The following is a 27,982-nucleotide window of genomic DNA, read 5'->3' on the forward strand; positions in this document are numbered from 1 at the left end:
TTAATTGCAAAACGAAAGAGACTAGAATCAAAGTGAGCATTTTAAAGTGCCTTATGAAAATCTTAGTGTCTGTGTTCCCTCTGAGTTCATGAGTTTTAATAAAAAGCTGCTTACTAGCTCTTTCAGACTCCATTGACCCACACAGTCCCCTACAACAAGCTATGACTCATTTTATAGCCCAATAACTATTTGAAACGGTTTAATAGTCATTAATATGCCTGGATTCCTTGTTATCTTTATGGTATGCAAATGAACTATTCACTTCAGAAATAAAGTGTATCTCAGTGTCAATGCAAATAGTAAATACAGAAATATGAACACATGAATAAATAGTAAAATAAATGATCACTGCAATTTAATTTGCAGGTAAAACGTGGGTTATTGTTTCCTATAGATGAGGAAACTAAGTCTCACAGAGGTTAATTAGCTTACCTAAGCCCGCTGAACTTCTAGACTCTTATGATTATTAAGCTGACTCCCACTGGACCCTCTCTTTCAGGAGCTAATGCCCTCCTGCTAATCCCTGCCTCCTTCATATGCACAAAAGACACGAGCTCCTCCTTCCCAATGCCATAAGGCAAAGGAGAAACAGAAAAACATGTCTCTAAAAGCATCATTTACTTCCATTGCTGTTTTTTCCAACATCAGCCACACTACGACCTGAACGCCTGTGTCACCCCTGAAGTCCTGTGTTGAAGCTCCCCCATTCCTTCTCCTTCTAAGAACACAGCAAGTGGATGCCGTCTATGACCGAAAAGAAGCCTTCACCAGATACTGAGTATCCCTTCATCCTACTTTCCCTACCCTCAGAATGCTGAGAAATGTATTTCTGGTTTAATTAAATCTCTCAGACTATGGAATTTACTATAGTGGGGCAAATAAGAACTGGATCCTTTATTTCAATGAAGATTAAAATTCATACTATATTATAATTAGAACTTACATGCTCATCTTCTTTCAAATTATCTCCTTTCTTATCCGACCTATTATATATTATCAATAAAACAAATGTCTGTGATGTGTAGGAATAAATTGTACCTGTTATGCATATAAAAATGTTGAATCACTTGCTACTTTCCAGCTGAAAGTTGCTTAGCATAAAACTGGAAAATATTCCTTAACTAGTAGTTGACTCTCTAGATTATAACTGCCTCCTTTCAGTTAAGAGACAGAATTACTCACTTAATAAATCATTACATATCTTCCTAGACAAGACTCTGCTCTTTTCTCTTGATGGCTAAAAAGCACTACACCATCTGTCCACTGAGTACCTTGATATTTGGTAGATTGTACTCAAATAGACCAGTAACTCAACTTTGACAGGTATATCCAACAGAGAAGTGCACATAGAAGCACTATCTTAACAGCAAATGTTGCAATGATATGTTTAACACCTTCAATAAATATTTAAGGCAGGTACTGTGTAAAGTCATAGTAAGGACTTAGATATTTAACTTAAGAGCAATTAAAAGTTTCCAGTTTTATGAGCCATATGACAAGACCACACTTTCACTCTGAAATGACTCTCTGAATAGAGTGTGAAATTCATTCTGGATCAATGAAGTTGAGAGTCCAGGAGCTTGGTCAATAGCTCAGTTAGTAAAGTGCCTACATTGCCAAGCATGAGGTTCTGAGTTTGATCCTGAGAGTTCATATAAAGAGCTGGCACAGCAGAGCATGCTATAATCTCAAAGCTGGGGAGACAGAGACAGGTGGGTCCTTGGGGCCCACACATGGCCTAGTTGGTGAACTCCAGGTAAATGAGAGACCCAGTCTCAAAAATGAGGTGTATTGTGCCTGAAGAATGACATATGAAGTTGTTTTCTGGTTTCTACACACATACACATAAATGTACATTTGCTCCCACAAATGAATATCTCACATGTGTACTCACATGTGTACACACACACACACACACACACACACACACACAAAGGTATGCACACAAAGTATTGAGTCCATTTAGAAAAGTCCACATTATTAGATGGGGAATGTGATGAGAGACTATTACTGGTAGAAGCAAAAAAGATTGGGTAGATTCAGAAGGTAAAAGCTACTAGGCTTTTAAATAATCAGGCATGGACAGAGAAGAGGGTGAGGATCAGCAAAGACCTCTAAACTTTTGTGTAGGAGGTTCTTCTGTTTGTGTGTTGCTTTCATTGGTTGAATAAAGAAACTGCCTTGACCTTTTGATAGGGCAAAATTTAGATAGGCAGGGAAGACAGAACAGGATGCTGGGAAGAAGGGCAGTGTGGTAAATGTCATGGTTCTCCTGCCCTGACAGATGCTGGTTAGACTCATGCCAGTAAGCCACAGTCAAGTGGCGATACACATTAATGGAGAAGGGTTAATATGTGAGAGTTAGCCAATAAGAGATTAGAGATAATGGGCCAGGCAGTAATTTAATTAATACAGTTTCTGTGTAGTTATTTTGGGTGTAAGCTAGCAGGGCAGCCGGGACCAAAAGCAGGCCCGCCACTCCTCCTACTACAAAGTTTCAGTGAACATAGAATAGTACCATGTACTGAGAGGGAAGATCTGAAGGAGAAGAGCTTGAGAATAATGGATTACGAGTGCTACTCAGGTATACAAAGAAGAATACCAAATAGAGCTGGAGAGAGGATTTGACACCCTGACTGAGAACATGGACTAAAAATAGATAGCAGTCATTTTGGAAGAATGACATTTAGGCATATAGATGAGTCACTGGGAGAAATAATACATTCGCTCATTCAATGACTGGATAAGGAAAAGGACCTTACAGGTGCATAGGAAGAGAGACTAGAGGGAAGGAGTGGGAGAAAGTGAGGAAGAACAGCCTGAGTTAAAATAAAATGTAGACTAAATGTAGATTAAAGCTAAGTATGGTGTTAATAGTGGTCGTATCTGGGAAGGAAAACTCGATGGGGGAACTATCCTAAAGAATATTAAGAGCTGCAAAGGAAAAAGGACAAGTAACATAGAAAGGTAAACCTATCAGAATTACACCCAACTTCTCAATCCAGAAGGTCCTGGATAGATGTTCTGCAAACACTAAGAGACCCGGATGCAAGCCCAGACTATTATATCCGACAAAGGTTTCAATCACCATCGATGGAGGAAAAAAGATATTCCACGACAAAAACGGATTAAACAATACATATCCACAAACCCAGCCCTGCAGAAAACATTAGAAGGAAACAGGCAAGATCACCTGACAAAATTGGCAGCATGGGGGTGGGGGGAGAAGGGAGAGTGGAACGGGAAGGGAAGGGGAAAGGATGAGGGTTGAGGAGAACTTGAGGGAATGGGATAGTCGAAATGGATGAAGGACAGAGATGAGAGCAAGGAAAGAGATATCTTGATTGAGGGAGCCATTATAGGGTTAGTGTAGAAGGAATGGCGGGCTGCGTCCCCGCCTGCCACCCGGCTAGCTTTACTCGAAATAATTACACGAAAACTGTATTCATTTAAACATTGTCTGGCCAATTAGTTATAACCTCTTATTGGCTAGCTCTTACATATTGATTTAACCCATTTCTATTAATGTGTGTTGTCATTTGATTGTGGCTTATCGGGACGAGTCTAACCAGGGTCCATCTCCGGGAGGAGAGCTATGGCGTCTGCTTGTCTCTGCTTTCTTTCTCCCACAATTCTGTTCTGTCTACTCCACCCACCTAAGGGCTGGTCTATCAAAAAGGCCAAGGCAGTTTCTTTATTAACCAATGAAAGTAACACATAGACAGTCAACCCTCCTCCATCAGGTTAGCAAAAACCTGGCTCTATAGAAATTCTCAGGAATCCACAAGGATGACTCCAGCTAAGATTCTAAGCAATAGAGGGGTCCCGATCTTGTCTTGCACTGTAGTCAAGTTGATGAATATCTTAAATATCGCCATAGAACCTTCATCCAGCAACTGATGGAAACAGAGGCAGAGACCCTCATCAGAGCACTGGACTGAGCTCCCAAAGTCCAGATGAAGAGTGGGAGGAGTGAGAATATGAGCAAATAGGTCAATACCATGATGATGACACCCACTGAAACAGTCTACCTGAGCTAATGGGAGCTCACCAACTCCAGCTTGGGAAGGAACAAGCATAGAACCAAATTAGTCCCTCTGAATGTGGCTGACAGTTGCATGGCTAGGGCAAACTGAGGGGCCACTGGAAAAGACACCAGGATTTATTCCTACTGTATGTACTGGCTTTTTGGAAACCTATTCTCTTTGGATAGATACCTTGATCAGCCTAGATATAGTAAGGAGGGCCTTGAACCTTCCCCAAAGCAATGTGCCTTACTTTCCCTGAGGACTGGATGAGGGTGGGGTGGGATGTATGTGGAGGGAATGGGAGGAGGGGACAGAATGGGAACTTGGATTGGTATTTGTTAAAAATCTAATTAAAAATTTAAAGAATTAATGAATAACTCATTCTTAGAAGCATCCAATATTTTATTATCTTAATAAAATAATATATATCTTTCCAACTGATGACAATAATAGACTTACGAGGGCTTAAACAATATCTCATAAATATACATAATTATTGAGAAACTATAATATAGATAAATCATAGTGTTCAATAGAAATTCTAGCTATTATCTTCAAAAAATTTTCCACTGCTAAAATTTGTTTTTGGCATAAACATTTTATGTATATACATTTTAGACAATTTTACAGCAGTTTTTATATGTAACAACCTATGTTATAAAAAATTATATTACAGTAATTAGAGCATCTTTTAGAACAGAATCATTTTTTTAATTTGGCCAAGGAACTGCCAAACACTAGTGATAAATTTTATTTGGTGAGATTTCTACATTCAGGATTACAGAGCAGATTTTATTTGTTCTTTTCCTTCCAGAAATGGACATTTAATGCACACCAACATAAGATAACTTAGAAGAACAAGGAGCAGAATAAACCACCTAGAGACTCTGGAGCATAAGGGACAGCACATTCTTGGTTTCTTTGTTGCATCCTTTATCTAGTTTTCATACCCAGACTTGAATCTGAAAAGCCAGTAACCTGCTAACACCAACAGGTACAGGCAAGAGGAAATACAACAGCAGAACTGCCGCAAGACAAACAGGGAGGGCTAAGAAAAACAGACCTCTTGTATGTGTGCACACAAGTATGAGTGTGTGTGTGTGTGTGTGTGTTGTATGTTAGTCTATGTTGTTATGTTTGTGTACATGAACTGTGCTTGTTCGTATGTGCTATAGGTTTGCATATGCTTATTGTGTTGTAAACATTGTGTTTAAATGTGTATATGTGTATTGTATGTTTATGTGTGCATGTTATATGTTTGTGTATGTATATATGTATGCATTGTTTGTTCCCATGTATGTTGCATGTGAGGAAATGTGTGTGCATGTGCATGCACATTGGATGCTTGTTATATGTGTGTTATATGTTTGCATATGTGTTCATATGTATGTTACATATCTGTGTGTTGTATGTTTATATACATGTGTGTTGGTGTGAGTGTTCTTATGTGTTATATGTTTGTGTATATATTCATATATTCATGAGTAGGCACATGAGTGTACAGGTGAGTTTGCCTTTGTGGGTAAGGAAAGATCTCTCACTAAAGTTACAGCTTGTCATTTTGCATAAACTAGCCAGCAAACCTCTAGTATTCCCCCACCTGCTGACCCTCAGCACTGGAGCTACATATGTGCTGCCACACCTGGATTTTAGACAAGCACTGGGGACTGAATTTACATTCTCATGTTTGCTCAGCAAGTACTTTGACCACTGGGCCAACTCTCCACCCCTGCTTTGTGTCAGTCACATACCACCGATAAAGCATGGACCTACAAGCAACAGTCATGTGTGATTCACTGTCACCAGGCTGGAATGAAGCTCCTCGAGCCACTCACTAGAGTGGTACTAGAGGAGGTTGACAGAAGATTGAGACTTCCAACAACTTTCCTGGCAGTGTCTGTGGATAACAGGTGGAATGTAAACGTTTACCTTCATTTAGTCTTAAGTAAATATCTCATCCTTCACTGAGTAAAGCTGGCAGAGAGTCAGGATTGTTACCTCCTCCTCACCATCAACATGAAGGTGAAAGAGGGAACAGGAACAGGACATTTTCATGTTTCTGGGTGAAAAGGGTATCAGCAGAAGCTTATGGAGACCTTGTGAAACCCAATCATTGAGAAATAATGTAACTCCAATCCCTTGATTACCATTGGAGAACAAATGAGGAGCCTCAGTAACGACACAAAACCTTCACACTCCTACTGCAACAGTATCAGAGAAGCCAAGTCAAAAACCAAGAGTCTCATTAGGTATTACCCCACATGTTCAATTTCCAAGCATTAACACCGAGATCAAAAGGTCAAGAGTCCTGGAAAAAAAAAAAAGACAGGAAAAAGCTCCTAAAACACCAAAAGAACTTAGTTCTAGAAAAAAACATTAAGGCAAAAATGCAAGCAAATAAAAAAGGGGTACCAAACAGTCCTGGGCACTACTGGTAAATTAAGCCCAAAGAGGAAAAGAAGAAACAAATACAGTACATATTGAGTATCGTCAACAATCCAGTCTAATGTCAGTCCCCTTTCCTGATTGGCCGCCCATTCCCCCTTGCACACTGGAAACAATCTCTTGTCTTCCTAAAGCATTTTTCTTTCACTCTTGTGGTGCAGCGCACTTCACTGCTCTCTACACTTGTGCTTATGCCTCATCTCTGACCATGTCTGAATGCCTTTGTAGCCTTAGCTGCTCAATAAAGTTTTGCATGAACCAAAATAAATAAATAAATAAAAAGATGTTTACTGCTATAACAAAATACTTAACATTCCTACAAGATAAAGAAAAAATGGCATTGAACAAAACACTTGAATAGATAATACCTCAAAATTTGTGAAATTTGTCAAGAAACAAACACAGATTTAAGAAGCTAAGTGACGCCTAACCAGAGTAATCAAAAGAAATACCTAAGGCACATTGTAATGTCTGAAAATTGGCAACAGACAATTTTAAAAGTAGCCAGGGAACAATAATAAAAGCAGTTCCGGCATGGGGTATATGTTTGCCTATATCTCAGAAGCTTGCACTGGGGTGTGGAGGCAGGAAGAACTCAAAGTCATCCTTGCTACAAGAGACAGGAAATAAAAGAGAGAGGAAGGAAAAAGCTGCTCCAATGTCAGCAAATTTACCATTCAAAACCACACAGGCCAAAAGACGTAACATGTTTCAAGCACTTAAAGAAAGTTTTTCACCAGGAATCTCCTGTTCAGTAAATCCATTCTTCAGAAACAAAGAAAAAAATCAAAACAATGATCAATGAAATAAATCTAAGAAATTTTCTTGCTAGTTGAACTACTTTTAAAACTGACAAATAGAGGACCAGGAGAAGACAAGGTGTGCTGGTGAGAGCCTTTAATATCAGCACTCAGCAGGCAGATGCAGGTAGATTTCTTTGAGTTCAAGGCTAGCCTGGTCTATAGGTCTATATGGTGAATTCCAGGCCAGCCAGAACTACACAGTGAGACCCTGGCTTTAGATAGATAAATAGATGATAGATAGATAGATAGATAGATAGATAGATAGATAGATAGATAGATAGATAGATAGATAGATGATAGATAGATAGATAGATATAAGATACAAGGTAGATAGATAGATAGATAGATAGATAGATAGATAGATAGATAGATAGATAGATAGATAGATAGATAGATAGATAGATAGATAGATATGGGCATATCACCTGTTCAAACTGGATTGATCAATGTTAAGTATTTATTAATTTATTATCATTCATTTAGAATAAATAAACATGCAAACAGTTCATAAGGTTGAAATAAAGATAAACCAATCTGTATTACTGCTTAAAATATAGAAAAGGATTAATGAAGCACCTACTTCTCAGAGTGTATTTGGCCATCACTGTTTTTGTTGATTAAGCCAAGACAGGTAATTCTAAAGAAAGTGGGGACTGATCCCAAATGCAGAAAGAAGAAACCCCAGAATAAACTCATTATTTTAGAAGACTGAAGACTCAGAATAAAGTAAGTTTAGTTTTTGTAAACTGAAATTATGTTGGATAAGCATTATATTTGGTAAATGTAGACTTCCTAAGCAAAATAAAACATATTTATTATTCATGCTATTTGTTTAAATATATTCTCCTTGGAATTTAATTACTTACAGTTTTCTCTTCCAACATATGAACATAAATCCTGAACCAAACACATTAATCTCTAATTTTAGTTATTAATTCACCCCATCTGTCCCTACTTCAGAAACTATTAGTGAATAAAATGGCAAAACACAGGGGAGACTTACAAACTCTTTGATTTTGCAATATTGTTCTAAAGGCAAAAAAAGAGCAGAAAACAAACATTTGAGATGAGTTTGCCGACTGCCATCTCTTGGAAAGGGTGGGTCAGGCTGCAGCAGACCGCAGTGAACTGTGGCAATAGAAAGCAGTTGAGTTTGGTTGCAGTGATGGAGAGAGCTGGCCTGTCCCACATCATAGGATAAAGGGCTGAGATGAAATTGAAGGAAAGAACAGAGACAGCTATGCAGAGGTCAAAGAGAAGAATATGTTAGAACCAAAAGAAAGAAGTAGAAATCCACTTAGTAAAGTGTCTAAGGTAGAAGGGGACACCAGACACTCTGACTGTGAGGTCACCAAAGAAAAATATTGCATGGTAGTGTTTAATTTGATGTTATCTGCACTTGTAATTATTTTCTCTAAACTTCATTGTAACCCATTATGTTTCCACACAGAATTCAGATGTGAAGAGAAAATAGAGGGTACACTAATAATAATTTATTTAAAAACTGAAATCTTTGCTTATGTTGACTTTCTATAGGCAAAGCTACAAGAAATCATATTTGCCACACTGAGCAATATTAAAATAATAAAGCCAATGATGGCTCTGAGAATATAAATCCTTCTCACTATGCAGGCATCCAGAGAGGGTTTCCATCCTACCTCGCCTGTAGGATCAGAGAGCAGATTATCTTTACATATTGTAGGAAGGAAGGCCAGCATTCAAAGATAACGGTTGGTGGAGTGCTTTACAAGTTTCCGAAGCTTCACAAACAGATGGAATGAAGTGCTGAGAAAAGCAGCAATCACAGTAGAAAACCACAAGTACGGCTTCCATAAAACATTTTTACTTACAAGATTTTTATCTCATTAAATTACTCAATCACTATGAATTACAAATTAAATGCAAAATTAACGTGGACAACATGCAGTGTCAATGGCAAATGAGAAACTGATAAAAATTGGCAATGCAAACACCCATTAGAAGATGAAGGAAGTTCTGTACTAGTAGATACAAAATTTTTAAGAAGTCCAGCTCACTTATGACACTTACATATTGAGATAATTAGAGGATTACATTGATATAGAATACTATGATTAGAATCTTAGAATTAAAACCAAAATAAAATATGCACATACAGGATGATTTCAACAAAGGTATCCAGAACAATAGAAAATGGGGAAAGGAAAATCTCTCCAACAAATTGTAAAAAAAAAAAAAAAAAAAAAAAAAAAAAAAAAAAAAATCAGGAAATTCACATGCAAAAGAATGAGATTGCATAGGGAAAATGGTTACATGACTAAAAGCAACAACAGATGAACCGCATCCCCATCTAAATCCTAATGACAGTCTTCACAGAACTAGAGAAGACAATCCCAAGAGTCATATGAAAACACGAAAGGCCTGAGCTAAAACAACACTGAACATATCACATGCTAGGTCTCAGAGTGTATTCCAGAGCCATAGGAACAAAAGTAGCATGCTCCTGACATGAAAACAGACATTAGAATACTAGAATAATACAAGACTGAGAAAACCAAGTGTGCTGCAGCAATCTACTTCTTGCCAAGTTCTCAAAGGCATCCCTTAGAGGAAAAATAAAATAAAAAATAAAAAACTGACAAACAGTGCTGGGAAACTGGCTTCCTACATGGAGGAGAATGAAACTGGATTCATAGCCCTCACCTTTCATAAAAACCAATCCAAAATAGATCAAAAGTCTTCATATAAGGTCTCAAAATTTCAAACTGTTATAAGAAAACATGGTATAAGAACAGGGGGCTGGATTAGTGGGTCAGCAGTTAAGAGTTGCTCCACACTCCCAGAGGACCCGAATTTGGTTCTCGGCACCTGTGTTGGGTGGCTCACAGTCCTCTATTTCTCAGCTCTAGCGGTTCAGAGTACATCTCTTGGTCTTCCCAGGCACCTTCACTCACATGCACAAATTCACACACACACACACACACACACACACACACACACACACACAATTAATTCAAAAATAAATCTTTAGTAGAGATAGGTGCATAGATGGAATTCCACTAGCATAGGAAATAATGCCAAAGACTGATAAACAAGACTGTCTGATGTTAAGAAGCTTTTACAAATCAAAAGAAGCAATCAACAGAGTGAAGAAACAACCTAGAGAACTAGGGGAAAATTGCCAACTACATTTCGGGCAAGGGATTAATATGCAGACTACATAAAAAGCTGTAAAAATTAAACACCTAAACCCAAGTCATCCAATCAATAAATGAGTTAATGGACTGAATGGACAGTTCATAAAAGAAAAATACAAATGGTCAATAAATATTGGAAAGTATTCAATAGCCCCAGCCACCTAGTTAATGGAAATTAGAACTACCATGAAACACCATTTCACCTCAGTCAATGACTTTCATCCAGCAAACAATGAAGAACCAGGGAGACGCCTCACTGGACAGAGTGCTTGCCACACAAGTGTGAGGATCTGAGTTCAGAGCCCCAGCGCCCACACAAAAGCCTGGCACAGAAGCTCACTTTTGTAACTTCATCACTGAAGGAGCAGACATCCACAGATTCCTGATAACACCGGCCAGACTACCTAGCGGAATCATTGACTTCAGGTTCATTAAGAGATTCTGTCTCTAAGAGGAAAATGAAAAAAAAAAAAAACAACTGAGGCAGATCCCCAAAATTGTCCTCTGGTCTGGTCTACACACGCATACAGAGAGAGGGGAGGAAGAGAGGGAGGCACAGGCCCACATGCAGGTGCTCACACAGAGAAAATAAATGACAACAAGTCTAGTGAAATGTGGGAAAGGAACTCTATATTCACAACCTGTGGGAATGTAAACTCACGCAGCTTCTATAAAAACCAATGCAGAGGCTCCTTACAAAACCAAAAGTGGTATTACCATATAGTACAGATATAGCACTCTTGAATACACCTGAAGGACTCTAAGTCAGCATGCCACAGAGATACTCAGACATTCATGTTATAGCTGCAATATACATAATACACAACACTCATTATAGTTGCAATCTACACAACAGCCAGGAAATGGAACTGATCTAGCTAGGTTCCTATCGCCTGATGAACAGATAAGAAAGGGATGTTATGATACATGATGAGATTTTCAGCAGCTGTAAAGAAAATGAAGTCATGACATACACAGGAAAATGGATGAAACTAGAAATCATTCATTGGGTGAAATAAGCCAGACTTGCCCCTAAAACATATTTTTCTTATATATAGAATTCTCAGATTCAAAATTATATAGCGTGTGTTTGTAAGTCACAAAACTAAGAAGTAGATCAAGAGAGGAAAGAAAAAGATCTCAGAGGTGGGGATACAGAAGTTAATTTAATGAGCATAAGAAAACAGAAAGTGGGATCAACTAGAGGGAGAAAGGGAACGGCTGGAAGGGGGGTGGTTATAGGAGAGGGCACTGGGGGAAGGTGATGAATGAGAACTAAGTATAAGGACAAAATAAAGAAACTCATGACTTTGTATACTAACCAAAAAATTAATTTTTAAATGAGAAATTTTTCAAAAGAAGATTTTAAAATGTCCAAGTCCATAAAAAATACTCAACATTACTACTCATTTGGGAAACACAAATTTAAAGTAAGGCGATGTGCTCACTTTACACCTGTCAGAGCAGCTATTACAGCAGCTAAAAGACGGCCTGCATTAGTGAGGGAAGCAAAGTTCACAACATCGTTGGTGGACACTCGAATTAGTACCGTCATCATGGCAAAGAGATATCACAAAAAGCTAAATATAGAAATCATAAGGGCAAGCAACCCACATCTAGATAGATCTAGTCAAAGCAATTGAAATTAATACACAAAAGAAATATCTAAACTCCTAAATTCCCTACAGCATCGTTCATGATAACCAAGACACGTCAGCATAACTGTCCACCATATCATTAGCCTGAGTGCCTGTCAGCACAAATAAATCTGGTTCATATACATAGGGATTCTATCCAACATTAAAAACAGAGAGAGAGACAACCCCATCATCTGAAATGACCTCCTTGAGCCTGCATACCTTATTCTAAGCAGAATAGACAAGCACCAAAAGACAACTCAAGATCATACTCCCACAAGGAATCTAAACAGTCTGTACTCATAGAAATGAAAAGTAGGAAAGTGTTAACAGAGGCCGGAGGGGTCATGAGGAATAATGAGATTTTGTTCAAAGTGTGCAGATTCATTTAGACAAAAGCAGTGAGTTTCTGAGATCTACTGCACAGGAGGATGCATCATCCGGCCTCTGTTAACACTTTCCTACTTTTCATTTCTATGAGGACAGACTGTTTAGATTCCCTGTGTGCATATGATCTTGAGTTGTTTTTGGCCCCTGTCTATTCTTCTTAGAATAAGGTATTGCAGGCTCATGGACGTCATTTCAGATAATGGGGCTGTCTCTTTTATATATATTTATATGTATATATATATATATATATATATATATATATATATAATAGTAAAATATTTGTATTTCAAAATTACTAAGTAAACATCAAAAGCTTCTCCACAAAAAAATAGTAAATGATATAAGGTGTCTTAATTAACTTGATTTATCAAGTCATTCATGCACGTAAATTAAAATACCACATTGTGTTACATAGGCGCACACGGCTAGCAATCATTAATTTAAAATATTAATAATAAAAATGCATGAAAACATTATTTTAACAAAGCTAGAGTTTCAAGTACAGGGGCGGGGGGATCAAGCATAATAGAGCCCTCACAGTAATAAACATTTGGTATAATGCTCTGTGTGTGTGTTTCAAGGTAGAAACTGTGCTGTTGACAATGCTGCAGTTTTATGGGGAACAGTACAATGGATGCAGAATACATAATCAACAGCCTTTCTTTGTATCTGTACATGAAAACTCGTCTAGCCTTTTTAGTTGCAAATGAGCCACACAGCCTTAAAGCAATTATTTGACAGAATTACAAGTTAGTGGACTAACAGCTCTGTACAGAATTGGTCTGGCCTCATTTGTTCTCATTAGCAACTGCACTCTGGATTCTTTGAGAAAATAACAAAGTCCCTGAGACAGTCGTTTAGAAACCTGCTGCAGTGCTTCGCTTGGTCCTCTCTAGGGTAAGCCTGAGGCTTACAGAAAAGAACAGGAAGAATTAGTAACATGGCTCAGGCTTGGACTTACTGCCCTGCCTCCAGAAAAGCTCTCCAGAGGAAAACTCCCAAAGGGCCTAGGTCGATTCAGCTCAGTATTTGAATGAAATGCTTCATTTTAAACACCTGTCAAACAGGTCAGACGACATCTATGATTAGGGAAATGGAGATAATGGGAGCTTTTTTTTTCCTACCTAAATCGAATATGATGAAGGAGGCAGACCTCAATGGGGGTGGGGGATGACTTCTTTCCAAAAGATACTTACTAATTATTTAATATCTCATGGACATGGATTGAATTGTGTCTCTCCAAACACCACACGGAGTTAGCCCTAACTCCATAAGCCCATACATGGAAATAAGAAATAATGAAGGAAAGATGAAATAGGAGGGATAGGCCATGAGCTAACCTGTCTGAAGTCCCTAAAAGGAAAGTAAGAGACAAGAGACCTTAACCCTTCTCTCCCCAAAGCCCTCCTCATACAAGCATTGAGAATATAGCCATGTGCAAGCTGGCACGGGTCTGATCAAAAGCCAATTCTGCCAACATCTAACATAGGACTTCTCACCATTAGAACAGCTGGGAAATGAATTTCTGTTATTTGAGCCACACAGTCTGTGCGCCTTGCTTTCTGCAGCCCTAGCACACTGCTTATATACACAAAAATACTCCAGAGTTTAGTCCAACTAAGAGCAAACATTATTGAAAGCTGATTTTTTTTATCCACTACAGATAGTTGAGCAACCTATGATGTTTAAGGTGTGACTGTCACCAAGAATGGACTTATTAATTATACAAAACTTTTACAAGGCAACTATTACTTAAATTAGGTGTATTATGAAATTGTAAGTTTTCTAAATGGCACACAGAATATTCAGAGATTGTAGAGAAGCTATGATGCAATGGAATTTTCCAAGGGTGATGACGCCAACATAGTGTTGAAACAGATTCTTCAAAGCACTAGCTCATAGAAAGAAAATTATGACAATCTTCCATCCATGGAGAAGGTTGAATATGGAACACACTGGAGAAGGATGCCTCAGTGAGAGCCAGAACCTAGGGTTTATGATAGAGAGATGGGTCTTAGGCTATGATTGTCACATACGATGGAAAGCACAACAATGTATGAATGAGAACAACTCAAAGCAGACAATGATGAGACCAAATTAATCCAATGGGTACAGAGAGTAACAACCTGAGGGTTCACAATTACTTAGCAAATCAGTAGGCTATCATGTAACTGTATTTCATGGCTTGAGTAAGGAGAGAACTGACTGATATCCACCTTTAATCATTAAGAAGGTATACTCATGAGTTCTTTCACTACAATTAAACACATAAGATATTTAACTTGGAGAGAGAAAAGGTTTACTTTGTTCCATGGCTCAGGAAGCTCCTGTCCAAGAATGAGCCAGCTCACTCAGTGCTCTGACCTCTGGAAAGAGCACCATATGGTAATGCTCAAGAGGCTATGATAAACCAAACTGCTCACCTCATAAGCTAGGGAAGAAGAAGCAGTAGCAAGAGGAGGGAACCAGAGTCACATTACTCCAAGAAAAGGAAACCCCCAGTAACCTAAGGGTTTCCTAAATCACCTTCCATAAGGACCACCCTGGGGACTAATGTTTTAATAGACCAAGCCAAGCTATGGGAAATATTCAGCAAATAATACTTTCACCCATCAGTTACACTTCCATTTAAAATTAACAAAATAGCCAAGTTCTTTTTTTATAACTTCTAGAGAAAGTCAGAAACTTAAAATCTTCTTAATAGTTTGGCTCAAAGCATCAAGACTAAAGTATTAATTTTCAATTCAGTGGAACTTTAACATAGCAAGAAACCAAAAGATCGGGACACTTATTGTGAAAGGGCCAAATCATTTGGCAGCTTATTGTACTGTGGTTGAAGGGGTGAAACAAAGAAGGCCAGTTTGTTGACATGATCTATGCTGAATGACTGGAGATAGTTGCAGGACTCTGCATGCAGTGTTTATGTTACACACAGAGATTTTATTAATGAGCTTAATACATTTTTATTTTATTGGTCTAATACATTTTAATGGTGGTGTTTCTATTGTCATTAAAGCAAGTTTATAGTCATGTCTAGACTTTTGTTATTGTGGTCAGATTGACAGGTCATTCTTTTTCTCTCTCCATAGCTCTTCCAGAACTGACTACAGATTTCACTGTGTTTCAACACATGAACACAAATCCAAATTTCAAAAGTAGATACAACACTTACACTAGCTTACACTAGCATTAGTCTTTTTTTATTTATTGAGAATTTCCACCTCTTCCCTGCCTCCCTTTTCCCTCTCCCTCCCCACCTCCCCCTTCTTCTCTAGTCCTAAGAGCAGTCAGGGTTCCCTGCCCTGCGGGAAGTCCAAGGTCCTCCCCATTCCATCCAGATCTATAAAGGTGAGCATCCAAACAAACCAGGCTCCCACAAAGTCAGTCCATGCAGTAGAATCAAAACCCAGTGCCATTGTCCTTGGCATCTCAGTCACCCTTCATTGCCAGCCACATTCAGAGGGTCCAGTTTGATCACATGCTCCATCACTCCCAGTCCAGCTGGCCTTGGTGAGCTCCCATTAGATCAGTCCCACCGTCTCAGGGGATGGACGCACCCCTCGTGGTCCTGACTTCCTTGATCATGTTCTCCCTCCTTCTGCTCCTCATTTGGACCTTGGGAGCTCAGTCCAGTGCTCCAGTGTGGGTCTCTGTCTCTATCTCCATCCATCGCCAGATGAAGGTTCTATGGTGATATGCAAGATATTCATCAGTGTGGCTATGGGACAAGGCCAGTTCAGGCACCCTCTCCTCTGCTGCCCAAGGAACAATCTGGGGACCTCTCCTTGGACCTGGGAACCCCTCTAGAGTCAAGTCTCTTGCAAACCCTAAAATAGCTCCCTTAATTAAGATATTTACTAAAGCAAACTATCACACAGCAGGTAAGAGCACTCACCACCAAGCCTGACAATCTGAGTTCCATTCCTGAGATCTAGCCGACAGAAAGAGAGAACCAACTCCTGAATATTATATGCTGACCTCCACACATGTGCTATGGCACAGGAGTGCTCACATATATACACATGGAAACACACACACACACACAAAAACAGTCAATTTAAAAATAAATCAAATGCTCCAAACTTTATTTTGCTTCATTTGACATACCTAGAAGCCAATCAGAAAGCTTCTGTATTACCCCTTTGTATAAACAGTTGCACTAACAACACTGAGCCACAAGCCAGTATCCTCCTGGGTACATCCAATATCTGGATGCAGAAATCATACAGTCATCATACTGATCCTGGGAATTCCTCAGAACATGGAGTGCTATCATGCTTTCAACTCTACCCTAACACAGCCTGGCAAACATTCATTTCAACAGTTTCACAGTAACTATTTTGGCATGAAATATCTCTTCAATTAAGTTTTTATAATGTAGATTAAGTAATTTAATAAAACATTCCCTCCAGTTGATCTAGCTCTGATATCAAAACTGTTTTATGCTTCAACTTCTCCTACACAATATATTTCATGAGTGTTATGGGCACGCAGCTACAATGAGCATCACATGGACCCTAAGCTATTTACTGGCATGAAACTAGAAATGCAAAGCTAATTGTGATAGAGAACTGAGCTTTCAAATGCAATTTTTAAACATTAAATTGTTCTTGTAAAAATGAGAAACTACTTTGTTTTAAAACCTTTCAGCGAGATGTTATATACAAGAGGGTCTATTTAACTAGGGAGTTCAAGTCATACAGAGAATTCTATCCCATGATACATTGCACTTATGGGGATGACCCCATAGAATTACAACACTACTGAGGTTGCTACATCTTGGCTTCTGTAGTATACTCTTGAAGTTAGTACAACGATGAAATTGCCTAACAACACATTTCTACAACATATCTCTGTAGATAAACATTATGGGACTGTTTCTTAAAATTTGTCATCATTGCAATCAACACAGATTTAAGACTACATCTTAAAAAATTATTAATGGTGGTGACTTAAACAAACAGAAGCTTGTCTCACAGAATGAGGATGGAAGACCAGACAGTCCAGAACCAGTCAATACTAAGTTCCTTATAAAATCCAAAGCTTGACCAACCTTAATACACAGACTCTGTGGTTATGTATTTCAACCCATCTATACAGAGTTTCCCCTCAACTTCATATCTGGAACTCTGAAGTGTGAAGCATATACCAATTAGTTGGATGTCCCTTTTTAGGAGAAGAGTTGACGCTTTCATGGCAACTTAGTCCAAAAGATTTTACTTATCTCATTGCCTACAATTAATGGCACGGGCATCTACAGGTCAATGGCTAAGTATGGGAGCAAGATGAAAATTCAATTAGCTGTGGAAAATGGGGAGAAGTCAATGCTCCCCACGGTACGCACATCATCTTTTACAATAAAGATATCTGTGGGACAACCTGACATAAATCAAAAGCTTTGTTTATTATTCCTGCTATGTATGTGTGTGCATATGGTGTGTGACCCGTGTGCCCTCATGCTACAAAGCGCATAGAGAGGATAGCTGAAACCTCTCAGGAGCCAGTCTTTTCTTCCTCCATGGGATCCAAGGATCAAACTCTGGTTGTCAGGCTTCATGGCAAAAGCTTTTACTTGGTGAGCCATCTCTACTGCCCCTGCCCCAATATATTACACTGTCAGGTACATATAATTTCTAGTTAAGTAAGTCAATAATAAAATAACATCATTTTAATGTACTTGATAAAAATCGAGGGTACTTATACACAAACATTATTTTTCTGGTTCTTAACTATGTTTACTTTTTACAAACTCTTTGCTGTAGCACAGGATTCCTCTCCAAATCTGTGCCTTAAGCCACTCCCTAAATTCATCCTCTCCTAGTTTTCCAGCTGTCTCCACCACCTACAGATTGAACCCAGGGCCTCAGGCATGCTAGGCTCTATCAATCTATCACCGAGCTCTGTCCCTAGTTTACTTTGTAGTTATTTTATTTACAAACAGGATTTTATTAAATTGCCCAAACTGACCTTGAATTCATTCAGTAGCCCAGCTAAGCCCTGAGTTTATGATCCTCCTTGCAACAGGCCGCTGAGTACCTGGTAATATCAGCCTACATCACCAGTACCAGCTATCCCACCATTTCTTTTAAACTATCTTTCCTATGACTAGCCTGCCTTCACCCCAACACTCCATTCGGTACACCATGATGTGGCATTTGTCCCCGGTACTCCACTGAAAACTTTAAGTGAAATCACCTCCTAACTGCCACATTAATTTTTCCTCTTTTTTTACCCACCTATAATCCTCAAAACAGTGACATTGTCTGGTGAAGTCCTCCTCTACATATACATCATGCTGTTATCCTGGAAGACCTCAGGTTTGAACTCATGATTTAGATTCAGACTTCACTGCAAGTCATATGACCATCCCTCTGGATCCAGAGATGTTCATGCTGTTACATAAAGTGGCACAGCATTTATATATAACATATGCACATCCTCAGCATACTCCAAGTTATCTCTGGGTTTCTTATGCTACCTAATACGGCCTTAAGATGACAAAAATATCATTTATCATTTAAGAACTAGTAACAAGGGCCAGGGTGATGGTCACACACGCCTTTAATCCCAGCACTCGGGAAGCAGAGGCAGGTGGATTTATGCAAGTTCGAAACCAGCCTGATCTACAGAGCGAGTTCCAGGACAGGCCCCAAAGCTACACAGAAAACTCTGTCTCAAAAAACAAAACAAAATAAAACAAAAACTAGTTAGAAGAGAAAAGTCTGTACCTGTTCAGTGAGGTTGCAAGTTTTCAGATATTGTTGATGCAGGGTTGGCTGGAAGACTCCAGATGTAGAATCTAACAGTACAAAAGGCTGAGTGTCTTGTTTACTGTTTGTACACAGTCAGTAATGAGAAAATCATTTAAGCAACCTGTGCTTGTGTCTTCTCATTTGCAGAAAAAAAGGACAAATAGTCCTAACAACCTCATGGGGTTGCTACGAGGGAATCAATTAGATAGTCCATTAAAAGGATTTAACACAGGAACTAACACAGTTGGTGTTCTGCAACTCAGTAACAGCTCGTGACTATGATTCTTCCCTAGCAAACCCCAATCCTTCCAGCTTGCCTGAGACTCTGCACACTGATTTGCAGAGCACTTTGGAAACATGTTCAGATGATCTGAACGACAGCTTTGTGCAGACTGTGTTTTGAGACAAGATCATAATAATGGCAACTCCATATGGACTTGTGATTTTTTTTTCCAGTAATTTATCTAGTTTACAAAAATGTCTGCCCAAACCTTGGAAACTGCCCCTGAAAACTGAATGTAATTAAAACTCTGAAATCTTTCCTCTTGGTTATATTAAAGGTAAACAATTTTCTTATTTTCTATTCTTATAAAATAATGCAAATGTAAGAGTTCATTGCTACTGATTTCTTCTTATTGGTTTACTCCTATTTGGGAAAAATCATATTTGAATACTAATTCCTCCCAACAAATTACCGACTCACCCTATTTTCTCTTGCAAGGAAATTTGACAGACATGCTTCCTGATAAGCAGCTGAGCAGGAAAGGACCTGCCCAGGGCTACTCTGGCTCTCATCTTATGCCCACACTGGCATATTAATCAAAGTCCGGGAGAACCCACTTGTTCATCTTCCATGAACCTAACTAACTCATTGACAAGCACTTCCATTTTTAAATTTATAGATAAAAATCATGTGGGGGTCTCTGAAATTCTTTCCTGAAAACGAAAGCCACCATTCCTGACACATTCTACCTCTCGTACAAACGGGAACTGCTGTTCTATCAAAAATAAACTCGAAGGTGATTTTTAAAACGTCAGAAATGCATCATGATGGTGAAAGTGAAGAGGTTTTTGACTTTGTGTGGTTTACAATATCCTTTATAAATCAATACAGAATTATGAAGTAACCTCATCAGAAACCTGTTTAACGACTTACTCACATAGTGTCCACAAGTCCCCATGGCTCTCTATAGGACAAGAATGCAGTTCACAACGTTGACCCAAGAGATAGAAGGGAAAGCTGGTCTGACAACACACACCTGTAACTCTATGGGGTTTAGAGGTGGAGTTGGTAGAGCCAAAAGCCAATGTCATTCTTCTGTACTTATTGAGTTCGAGGTTAACCTAAGCTACATGGGACCAAGTATCAAAAAAAAAAAAAAAAAAAAAAGGAAGTGAAGAGATGAGGAACATGTTTCAGGAGCATACTCTAGACATTAATAGTAAAATAAAATAAACGTTTTCCTTCTTGAAAACAGCAAAGAACATATTTGGCAAAAGGCAATTAAAATTTTATATCATGGTTCAGCTGTTTAAAAGCAAAGGTAACCTCTATTTGGATCAAATTTTACAAACAACTTTAAACAACCTCATTTTTCAAAGCAGCTATATTCTCTTGAATAAAATACAGTACTGTGGTGGTATCAAAATTACCCCAGCCTGAGTAGACACTAACAGTCATTACACTGCTGAATAACTCTAAGCTTTTTTTTTGTAGAGGATAAGAATATTGTGACACACATATGTTCACTCGTAGTGAAGCCCTAATGACAACAGATGTCAGCAAAGAATCATTTATCACGGTTCACAGGGCACTTTCCACATGCAATTCATCTCGCTGAATTAATTCTCCAGGAAATTCTGACACAGAGCAATCCGATATGAAACCACGATAAAGCATTTCTCGCATATGTCATAAATATGAAAGGCACGGGCGCGACAATAGCGGGGTGATCTGATATGATATGATATGATCTAATGAGCACAGCCAGCTTCATTGTCAGAAGCATCTGCACCAGGGCCCAGGAAATGGCTCCGTAGACAGAGTACTTGCCTCACAAGCGTGAGGAACTGAATTTGAATCGCCAGCACCCCTTTAAAGGTGAATGCTCTCTGTCATCTCAATGCTAACCTCCCAGAGATGAAAGGAGGCAGGAGACTGCCCATACACTCAGAGGCCAGCCAGCCTGACATTCACAGCAGCAAGCAAGAGACACTAACTTAAATCAAGTGGAAGGCTAGGATCAACAGCCAAGGTTGCCCTCTAACCTCTACATTTGTGCCCATGCTCACACACACATATGTGCACACACATCATGCGCAGAACCTCCCCCCAAGATTCTATAGCAAGCATGTGTACAAGCTGAGTATATTTTAACTGTAGCTGCTAAAGCATACAGAAAGGACAAACATTAGGATCCTTGTAGAATATTTTAACTAGTCTTAATTACTATATCAAGGTAATGTAAACACTTTGGGGCATCAGGTGTGGGGAGATATCTCAGTGAATAAAGTGTTATCTGCACAAGTGTGCGAACCCCAATTTTGAGCTCTCGAGTTCACATGAAGTCAGACAGTCATGTTGGCCCTTGCGATTCTGGCACTGAGGAGAAAGAGACTAGGGTAAGCTGTCTAGCTAGGCTAAATAGAATCAGCAAGCACTAGGTTCAGTGAGAGATCTTTCTTCTAAAGTAAAGTAGCTAATGTTTTACTTCTTCTCACATGAAATAATTTCAGAAGTATGAAATCTTATAAAACTTAAAAATCTTATAAACAGGTGGGTCTCTGTGAGTTCAAGGCAAGAATGGTCTGCATATTGACTTTCGTCCTGACTTTCAGGCCAGCCAGAGGTATACAGTGAGACCCTGTCTCAAAAGAGAAGGAGGAGAGAGGAAGTGGAAAGAAGAAGAGGAGGAGGAAGACAGAGTTTAGGTTGCACACAAACTGCACATCAGACTACTAGTGAAACACTGCCACCCAGTGGAATCAGACAGATAATAGCCTTTAAAAGATTGCAAGAATTGCATAGCACTTTTCTGTTGGAATAATAGAAATTAACCTTCCAAATGTATGACACCTCAAAATATCCAGCTGTACATATAGCAGAAGGGTTATTACATCTTTCCTTGAGTCTGGTAATGGAGTAGTCCATGTTTATGTAGTAGCAAAGCCTAGGGTTCCTGGCTCCCAGATGCCCCTGTTCACCCAGAGGGCCACTCCTAAGGGGCCTGTGAGTCCCATTCCTGTCCAAATTCTGACCTCCATAGAGGGTTAGACTGAGACTCAGAGACCACCAAGGTTCCATGCATGCCCAAAGCGTCTCCATAAAACAGCCTGAGAGGGAAACTCACTAATATGAAAATTTGTTGGAAGACTTCTATTATTTTCTTTTAAAACATGTAAGATTTGGTTCTATTTCAAGAATGAGTATATCTACCCAAACGTTTAAGTTTTTTTGTTTTCAAATGTCTCTTTTTAAAAATGGAGTTTGGGATAGTGTTATATCTTTATTCAGTGTAACAAACATGGCTCATTGGCACATGATGACACTGAAAAAGGGAAGACAGTGGTGTCGATACTTCCATTTGAGATCCTGAAGAGTAACTTTCACCAATTAATTCATTCATCTAGTGTCTATTGAAAGTACCAAGTGTTGTTCTATGGTTTAAGACATGCTGGGATAACAACATATGTTCCCACATGGTGGAAGGGCAATTATTTTAGACTACTTACTTAGATGTGATAGACTGATACATATTAGACAAGCATTCAGAGAGACGGTCTTTATAATGCTGTATGAACCCTGGCTCTAAGATACAGTTCTGCACACATCGCTATATCACCACACATCCATCAGAACCACCTGGGTCTATATCATAGCGCAGTGGCTTACTGAACATATATACTTAGTTTGGTGAGAGTATCAGGGACTGTGTGTGCAAGTGATATCTAAAGTCAGTATATTAGTTAACTAATAGAATTCCAAGTCGATAAAATGTAGAGTGATGTCAGCAGAAACAGGAAGTATACAAGTCATACATACAGGGAGACATGTGAACTCCACACAATGCCCACTACCCTCTCAGCTCAATAACATTGGAAAGGTGTAGAAGTTAGCTCGATTCAGGAAATAACCAGACTAGCTAAAAGATAATGCAATTATATTTTTATTTATTATAAGGAAAAAACTCACAAAACAGGAACGAGAAGTCCAAGCTCAGCTGTGCTGCGTGGGAACCACAGAGAGAGAGCACCTGCACTGTGTGCCTGTTTTTATCTGGGTCCCAGAAAGCCACATCCTAACTTGGTCCCAACTTTTAAAGATAACAAAGCTTCCCCATCACCTCCTTGCTTTTGCCTAAACAAGAGCAATCCAAACCCAATACAAAACTATATACAATAGGAACAGATATCAAGTATAAAATTACAAACAACATAAACAATATTAAGCAAGGAACACATGATAAATGTTTTAATAAACATTTTATTCCAAAGAGTCTAAGTCTTGCAATGGAAATAGGCTCGGCTAAATCATAAGATGAAGGTAACTACAACTATCTAATCTTCAACCCCATAGAAGGCCTGAGAAGGGAGATAATAATACTTGAGTAGGCAGGAAATGCAATCAAGCAGCTTCCAAAGTGAGCAATATATGACAGAGACAACTGGCTACCTGAGCAATCACCCAAAGTCTCATTTGCAATGTTGAAGCAAGTAACTTTGGCTAAGGCCTAGCAATCATGTCTCATGTCAACAGAACCCTATGTTATTTAAATGCCATGTTCTACAGATCTTTGAAGTGGTTGAAGATTACCTATCTAAGCAGAATACAATCAAATATAATTTGAATTTGTATCAATACACAAACAACTATACCAATGTAAACTATCCATAAATAATAGCTCAAAAGTATGCATTCTATTACCTACTATTATTATCCCTTTTTTAAAAAAATCTATGAACCTACACAATTTCCACCCCAACTCTCTACCTTATACAAGTAGTAATCAACAACCTCTAAAGGGTGTTCCCAACCCTGAAGACAAACTTTTTTGGGAAAGGGGACATCGTTCTCTAGAATTGCTTCCAGCTGTCATGGGGATGGTATTCTCTTTATAGGATCCTGCAAAAGTAAAGTGATGGTTAAGTTTAAGATTACTGTCTAGTATAGTGGCAAACTATTTCCAAGAAGTCAATAGAGTTTTTTCCAAAGTTCTTATTTGGAGTTCTTCCCAGAATGTCATGAGACAGTGCACCATTTCAGCAGCTGGTACCCAAAAAACCAGTCTTATAGTAGTGTTATCATCATCATGATGTCAACTCAACCAGGTGGAGTTGTTACTGTGGGACCCCATCTTCTTCCTGGAAACTTCAAAGATGACTGCAGGAAAAGGATCTGTAGGAAACTCTATTGATCATTGTGGAAAACTTAAACATTATTCATATAGACGTACATTCAATGAAGAATGTGATAGAGACAATATAGGCATGGAGAAAGTAAAATTTTTCCTCAAGTCCTCCTTCTGTCCAATACCAGATTGACTCCTGACATGAGACAGAAACTCTGAATGTCAACCTTTTCCGAGCTCAAAGCAGTTGCCCCTTGAAAACCTGGATATGTGTCTATGGTGTGGTGCATATTTTAATTTTCCAAATTCTGTAAAGTGGGACATATCCATCTGCCAAATTTCATTCCTTTGAGTATTCTATGGGTTACTCCCTGTGGGCAATGGTGTTTGGTTATAAAAAGAACAAGTAGGACACCTCTTTATAATCTCCTTAGCTTGTTGCCATGTAATAGGAAACTCTTTCTTTAAACTTTTGCTATTGACATTTTTTATGAAATTCTGAGGCCTGCAACATACTTCCAGTCAATAATTGATCAATTTCTGCATTTCCTTGTGCTAGAGGACCTGGCAGACCCATATGGGATTAGATGTGTGTTATGCATATAGGATAAAGCATATTCCTGAATATGTCTTGCACCTGGATGAATAATGAAGTCAATTCTGTATCATCTGGTATAAATTCAGCAGTTTCAACATGCAAGATAACTCTTTCTAAATATTGTGAATCAGTAACTATACAGAGAGATTCTTTAAAATCCCTTAGCATCATAAGAATAGCATATAATTCTGTCTTCTGGACAGGGCTTTGTTCCACCTTACTTAATTCCTTGGATTGGTAATCTGACTTCCCTGATTTATTTGCATCAGTATAAAATATATGGGTTCCAGTTATTGGAGCATCATGTACAATTCAGGGAGGAATCCAAGAAATTCTCTTTATAAGGTTAAGCCCATCACTTTGGGGATAATTGTTATTAATTTCTCCCAAAAAATTAGCATAAGCTCTTTGTCAGGAGTCATTGTCTTCCCATAACTTTTCAATTTTATCAGTAGTGAAAGGCACTATAATCTCTGCTGGGACTATACCTGCTAATTGAGGAAGTCTCAATTTACTTTTTATAATTAATTCAGAGTCTTTTTCCACATAAGTTTTTAATTTTTTATTTGGTTTATGTAGTAAAAAGATCCATTCTAAGATAATATCATCCCTCTGCATTAAAATTCCTGTAGAAAAAATTCTAGAAGGCAAAATGACTAGAATACAGTTAAGATTTGGATTCACCCTATTCACATGTGCCTCCTGTAATTTCTCCTCAACAACTATCAATTCCTTTCCTATTTCAGCTGTTAATTCTCTAGGACTATTCTTTATCATCATCTAAGGTTCTGTTTAAGTAATTATTAGATCAGGTGTTATCCTAACAGCAAGTTGTAGACTGGAAATATCTCCTAACAATCTTTGAAAATCATTCAAAATCTGTAACCAGTCTCTCCTAACTTGTTCTTTTTGTGTTCTAATTTTCTGTAAACCTATTCTGTGACCTAGGTAATTAACCAAATCTTCTCTTTGAATCTTTTCAGGAGCAATTTGTAATCCCCATTTAGGCAAAAATTTCTACTTCTTCAAACATTCTTTCTAAAGTATCTGCATTTGAATCAGATAACAAAATGCCATCCATGTAATGGTAGGTTATAGACTTAGGAAATTACTTAAATATTATTTCCAATGGCTGACTGACAAAATATTGGCACAGGGTGGGGATATTGAACATTCCCTGTGGGAGGATAATCTACTGGTATTTCCTGATAGGCTGAGAATTATTATAAGTAGGCACTGTGAAGGCAAATTTTTCTCTATCCTTTCCTTGTAAAGGTACAATGAAGAAACAATCCTCTAAATCAATAACTATGAGAGGCCATCCATTTGGTAACAGAGAAGACAAAGGAATTCCAGATTATAGAGGGCCCACAGGTTGAATAACCTTGTTGATAGCTCTAAGATCTGTCACCATTCTCTATTTTCCAGATTTCTTTTTAACAACAAATACAGAATTCCTAAAGTTGGTAGATTCTTCAATATGGTGAACATCTAGTTGTTCTTGTACCAGCTGTTCTAAAGCCTACAGCTTTTCTTCTGTTAGAAGCTACTGTTTAACCCATATTCATTTCTCAGTTAACCATTTTAAAGACAGGGCCATTAGTACCTCAGAAGATTTGTCAATTGCTTTGTGTCCTTTACAGCCTGAATGGTCAGAGACCTTGTCTATATATCTTCTAATATCTTCCCCAGAAACCTAAGTTTTGGGGGCTGCAGAAATGTTAATCTTGGTATTCCATTGATGCAATAGGTCACAATCCCACAAATTCACTGCAATATTAGCTACAGATAGCCTCAGCCTTTCTCTCTTTCCTTCTGGGCCTATGCATTCAACCCATGTCGTGCTTTGTTTTACCTGAAATAGGGTTCCAATTCCTAGGAACTGAACACCTACCTCTTGAATAGGCCAATTCAGATGCCAAGATTTTGGGGTAATGATACTTACATTCACATCCGTGTCTAGTAAGCCTTTAATAAAAATGCCATTTATATACACTCTTAGCTTTGGTCTTTGTTCGTTTATAGAAGCCTGCCAAAATTACATTTCCTATGTCCTACAGGAGTGTTTGATTCATCCATCACATCTATTCCATCACCCTGACTGGTATGGTTTTTTACAATAGGCACTGGATTTTTTTAATTTTCCTGGTAAGACAGTTGTCCACAGTAACTGGGAATGATTGGACCATATTAATTATGGGGGCCTGTGAAGCCCCCCAAGGAGTTCCCCAATGGTACCAGGTTGCTTTGTTTTGTGGACCTACACTTGTTGACCCACTGCTGGCCTTTACCACACCTCCTACATATACCTGAAGGTTGAGTCCTCCTATTCTTGCCATTCTCCAAGGAGACATTATTCCTAGGAAGTCCTTGTCTATAATCCCTTCTCAGATGTCCTATTCTACCACAATGAAGATATTTGGTATTTTGATGTCTCCTCATACCATTGGAAATTGCTTTTCCTACCCAAGCTTCAGTACTATAGTCAAGTGTCTCAACATGCACTGTAGGCAAGATCCATTCTTCCATTGGTGCTGATCTGACCTTTAAAGGACCAATGATAATTTTGCATTCTAAGGTGGCATTCTCAAAAGTGAAAGATTCAATTAGTACACATCTAGCTTCTAGATCTTCTCTTACCCCTATCTGTACAGCCTTAGTTAATTTTTGTAAAAAGTCACTAAAGGGTTCTCTCTGACCTGGTTTAACCTTAATATATGATTTGATTCTCTTTCCTGATTCCTGAATCCTGTCCCCAAGCTGCTGAGCTACATAGGGACAAGGTGTGTTCATCATAAAGAGCCT

The 27,982-nt window shown here is 38.5% G+C and overlaps 1 protein-coding gene across 4 annotated transcripts in view; it reads right to left on the reverse strand.

The window, feature by feature from the left end:
- The window catches only part of Epm2a (EPM2A glucan phosphatase, laforin), a 112,342-nt gene that overhangs the window by 63,589 nt on the left and 20,771 nt on the right, over positions 1-27,982 (reverse strand). The gene's annotated exons all lie outside the window — the stretch shown is intronic.

Source organism: Myodes glareolus, chromosome 1 (genome assembly GCF_982192425.1).
Source record: "Myodes glareolus chromosome 1, mMyoGla1.1, whole genome shotgun sequence".
Classification (NCBI taxonomy): domain Eukaryota; kingdom Metazoa; phylum Chordata; class Mammalia; order Rodentia; family Cricetidae; genus Myodes; species Myodes glareolus.